Consider the following 5,678-nt stretch of genomic DNA (forward strand, 5'->3'; position numbering starts at 1 on the left):
ATCATGTGTCAGTACAGTCAGTCCATATTTTAGTGGAGAAGGCCAAAATAGTCCATGCTGCTACACTGCTACTGGAGGTGGCTCTGGTTTGTTTTTAGGTCAAAAACCACCTGTACTTGCTGTGTTAGAGAGCTTTAGGTTATGTCAATGGGAAGCAGCATGGATGGCTTTTAAGCAAATTTCTACAATTTACACTGTTGATATTTATTTTTTTGTTCTTGTAATAAGTCCCATGAGTGCTCTTCTCTACATGTACATTAATTGACTTTAGGAGGCACCTCTGCATTAGGGACAATGACTTTCAAGAACAATATCTCTACACCCCAAATACATTACATTCAGTGAGAGGTTGGAATTGATTTCAGCACCCTACAGATCAATGTTAGCTCCAAACTCATCTGCACTACTGAATATTGAGAGAGAAATCCCAACCTCCCTAAATATGAGCTAGCACTGCAAGTCCCCTCCTGTACTAGACTCAATCACTGCTGTGTCTTACATCTGGTTACCTTATTTCCCAGTATAGAAGAATGTATCCATACCTGACCAATATGACTGCTCATTGGTTATAGAAAAAGAAGATCACCCTTTCCAGAACCACACTGATATTATGAATCCATTTGCCACCCAGTGGCAGATGTGCAAATAGCACCCAGAGGGAGAATCAGAAAAAAACGCTTTGTCATTTACTGTAGGACTGGGAATAATTGGATATAACTGAAGTAGTCTAACACCAGAAAGACACTCTATGGCAGGGGTCCCCAACCTTTTTCACCCGTGAGCAACATTCAGATTTAAAAAGAGTTGGGGAGCAACACAAGCACGGAAAATGTTCCTGGGTGGTGCCAAATAAGGGTTGTGATTGACTATTGGTAGCCCCTATGTGGACTTGCAGCCTCTAGGAGGGTCTGTTTGGCAGTACATCTGGTTTTTATGCAACCAAAACTTGCCTCCAAGCCTGAAATTCAAAAATAAGCTCCTGCTTTGAGGCCACTGGGAGCAACATCCAAGGGGTTGGAGAGCAACATGTTGCTCACGAGCTACTGGTTGGGGATCACTGCTCTATGGGATACAAAAAGGTAGATTTACCCAGATTCCATCAAAATAAAGAAACTTACTTAATGAGCTTTAAGAAGCTCATAGTACATTAGAAGCCCTATCGACACCCATTTTGTTGGTGTTACACTCCACGGTGGAGCTTACCTGATGACATGGGACAAACCTGAGCCACTCCACAGTGGTACTAGAAGAGACTGGGTACCTGGTACATATTAGAGTAGCATGCAATATGCTTGGTTTGCACACTCAAAGTAACTTATTTCTCAAACAGAGGTGGTATCACAAAAAAAAAATCTCTTTTAAATGTCTAGAATCAACATGGCAATTACAACAATGTTATATCAAAAGCATCAGTGTCCAGAACTTTAAACATATATAATGTACATACCACCCAATTGTATATACAAGGCAGAAAAAGACAACAAGGAGTGGATACACCTGCCAAAAAACAAGAATGGCCCCAATGTTTCAGCACAGCTGCCTTTATCAAGGGGATTCATATTAGCACAGTACCTCCACTTAGTGGATCTGGGAATGCACCAACGGGTGGCCCCACTAGGAACACTAGGAAGTAATAATGCACACACAGTAGTTGGTAAACTAAATAATGGTTTATCTGAAATAAAAGAAAGTAAGGGGAAATTAATACACCAAACACTCATAATCGGTGGCACTCACTAACTAACTAAGGCCAGCACAAACCATCTCCTCTCTAACTAAAACAATAAAGTCCTTTACTTAGTCCCAGAAAAGACAGTCTTTTAAATCTTCAAGCGCTCCTTTCTTGTGTGACTCCAGGAAAGTCAATGGGCAGGCTGAGGTCAGCGACAGGCTGAAGACAGAAGGTAGTCCAGAAAACAGGATGAGGTCAGTCGAAACAGGCAAGGATCAGTAACAAGGGCACAGAAACAAGGCAAGGACTTAGAGCTCAGGAACCAGGAACAAAACAGCATCAGGCAGGGGACAAGTAGGAAAAACAAGTAGCAGGTTGGATCTGGCTTGGAAGCGTCAATCACTGAGAGTTGCAGAAAGCCCCTAAATTAATTAATTGGGAACACTGGGGTGAGTGGAGCTGAGTGCAGCAGGGAGAGGAAACATAACCATCAAGTGGACGGACCCATACCAACTCAGAAATCCCCTGTGGCTAAGTGCAGGTACAAGACAAAGTCCAGCGTTTGATTCCTAAGAGCTAGCTTTTAAAAAGGTTGGCTATCTGCAGGAACTTTTAAATGTTGTTGATTGCCTTAGATCAAGCCTGTTTGATCTGGATGAATGCAGCTACTGAGTTATATGTTGAGTCAGTTTGTTTATACTAGCAGTATATAGTTTGGAGGTCTGCATTAAAGAGATTGTTTTATAGTTTTGTTAATTTATGACCTGCTAAGATAGTAGAATTTTGTTTGTAACATCACCAGTGTAACATCCCTAGTGTCCGACATGGGGAGGCCCATTTATTAAAGTCCAATTTTAGTGGTAGAGCTTTGTGAAAACACAACTAATTTTTTTATGTCTCTAAAACCTCGAATGCCATGAAAGTTATTAAAAGATCCAAATATAAAATAGTACAAATGAAAAAAAAAAGCTGAATGATGCACTAAAAATCTGAATGTCTCTAAATATTTTAGTCTTTTGGACAATTACTAGTGAAAAAGGGGTCCATGGGACTGTGGGAACTCATCTGCTTTTACGAAGAAAATATTTTTTTGTGGTTTTTACACTTATTAAATGTCACACTTTTTTTCCGAATTTTCGAGAAATAAAAAAAAACATTTTTAGAGAAAAAATATGATCTGTGAAAATCCGACAGTTAGTAAATCATCCCCTAAATATTGCCAAAACCTCTACATATAAGTTCCCAAAATTTCTAGTAATTTTGTACAGTCCTGTTACTTTTCTTAATCTATAAATGATCCCTGTTTTTTTTTCCATTTAATGCCCTGGGTAATGTGTTATCTGGTTTGTCGGTAAAACCGTACATTTGCTCTGTTTTTAATTTTCCAGTTCTTTTTTTAATTTTCCAGTTGGAACCTTGGTTTATTAGTATTTCTCTTTTTTGCTTCTCTTAATTGCTTTCAATGAGGATTAAGTATTTTCTTTAAAATGAAGTTCTCCTGGACTGGGAAGATAATTTCATAATTCGCCATGTGCTAAAACTTCTTTTTGTTTCGCACCTCTCTCCATTAGGTGTGGAAACATTTATCATAAAGATAATGATAAAGGAGGGGTCTGAGCTCTTTCAGTTTTGTTGTTGATTGGTGTAATTTCGGGAATAAACCTCGGGAAAGAGGAAGAAATCTATTCTACTGGAAGATTTGGGAGTTAAGGTGTAATACCTATTTTTTTGGTTCTGGCCTGTCCTTACCATTAGGCTATTATCCAGAATAGATTATAGTGTAAAACAGCCTTCATGTCTCTGGCGCCCACTGGGTCTCCAGGTGTATATTAAGGCATTTAGGAGAGATGGAGAATGTGTCAAACTGGAAGCTTATATATAATTACTATAATTATGGGGTTGTTGTACATTTCAACTTTCAAAAGCAGAATTCTATCATCTGCATCTAAGTGTTAGGTATTGTATTCATACATGGATCTAAGATACAACTGCATCCCCTTGGGTTTTATTATTTATTGATGATGGATAATGTTGTCAGCCTTGTGTGCCAAGATCTGGGTTCTTGACCTTTATTAAAGTAAATTTCTTGAATTATGATTATAGATACAGGTATGGGACCAGTTACCCAGAATGCTCGAGACCTAGGGTTTTCTGTACTTTAGATCGTCATACCTTAGAAAATCATATAAACATTAAATAAACCCAATAGGCTTGTTTGGCCTCCAATAAGGATTAATTATATCTTAGTTGGGATCAAGTACAAGCGACTGTTTTATTTAGTTTATATTTATTACAAAAATATTTTGCAGACAAAAAAATTGCTTATCACTAATGACATACAATGGGAACAGATTCAGAGGTTCTAAGGCTAGAGGCTCGGGCACCAAGACTATTAAAGAAAAAGGTCCTTACCAGCCCTATAAGTCATCAGATGCATGATGTCAGGCCAGGGGTGGGAGGAAGATACATCTTTCTTTACATGAATGGGGAAGCATATTACAAGATTCTTGAGTTCTGTAATTGATTCTGTCTAAGGTTGAAATTCCTGAATCTTCCCAAATAATGTTTTCTTCTCAACACTCAGAGATGAAATTTGGCAAAGCAATTGATTATGCAAGAGACAATCCTAAACTTTCTCCAGAACAAGGTTTCAGGTTCAGGCATTAATTCATTGGTTTATTTTCAGTACCAAAGCAAGATAGAGGCTCCAGGATGGTAGTCAATCTAAGATATCTCAATACCTTAATAAAAAGAAAACCTTTTTGTATGGAGTCAATAAGATCAGTTATCGATCTCCTGGAGAAAGGGGATTACATGGCCACCCTGGATTTAAAAGAAGCATATCTACATGTTCCAATTTTTCAACCTCATCTGAGGTATCGGAGAATAGCAGTTCCCATACAAGGGGAGATATGGCACCTGCAGTTCTCGCCAGCTCCCAGGGCATTTATGAAGATTGTAGTATCAATAGTGGCTGTCCTGAGGTCTCTGGACGACTGCTGGCTCGAGGCAGTGTCCTAGTCCCTTTTGAAGAAACATCTAGAGAGAACCCTAGAAATGCTACATTAGGTGAACACCCAGAAATCTTCCCTAGTTCCCAAGAGGGTGATTAAATTTTTGGGGTTCGTGATTAGACTCAGAAAGGATGTCTAGCATTTCTCAGGAAAGGAGGATCAAGCTTCTCAATCAAGTCAACAGTTTGAGGAGTGAGTCTGGACTCGGTTAGAAGGGCCATGAAAGTTTAAGGCTTAATGGCCTCAACAATTAAGACACTTCCATGAGCAAGACTTCTTATAAGGCCATTGCAACAAAAAGTTCTTTAGAAATGGGACAGGGAGATTTCTTCTTTAGAGGACATCTTGACCACAGCAATTCCAGCCGAGGGTGCGGAGCTCACCTGGATGGACTATCAGTTGAAAGCAGATGGTCGGTGATGGAGAGAACTCAATCTTCAAATTTCAGAGAGTTAAAGGCAGTAGGTCTTGCTCTACACAATTTTCAGTACCGTATTATAGGGAGATCCATAAAGGTCCAGACGGAGGAATGTAGAGGGATTATAAACTAGAAAGAAGAGCCCCACTTATACTTTATGTTGTGCAGGGGTAGGTTCAGGCTGTATCAAATCAAAAGGTATCAAATCATTTTGGAAACAGTAACATTTTAATGTAAATGAACTTATTTATAAGGGTTATAGGGGGGAAAAATTGCAAATTCAATTAGAAAAAAATAATATTCAAGATTTATTAAGCACAAAACTTGAAAAATTTTTTTAAAAAAAGTCTCACTAAAAAGCCGTCAAGTTCATGTAGAAGTTGACGCGAATTTTCAGTTTCAGTTTTCAAGTTGTTAGTGTTTTTTCAAAAAAAAAAAAAAGAAAAAAATTAAATCATTCCAAAAAAACTCAAAAATTTATTTTGGTAAATCTGCCTCCCTGTGTTTTCCAGGCCTAGCAGGTCTAACCCCCACTACTCAAATGGGCAGAGCAGAAAAAGGACAAACAACAACA

Source organism: Xenopus laevis, chromosome 3L (assembly GCF_017654675.1).
Source record: "Xenopus laevis strain J_2021 chromosome 3L, Xenopus_laevis_v10.1, whole genome shotgun sequence".
Lineage (NCBI taxonomy): Eukaryota > Metazoa > Chordata > Amphibia > Anura > Pipidae > Xenopus > Xenopus laevis.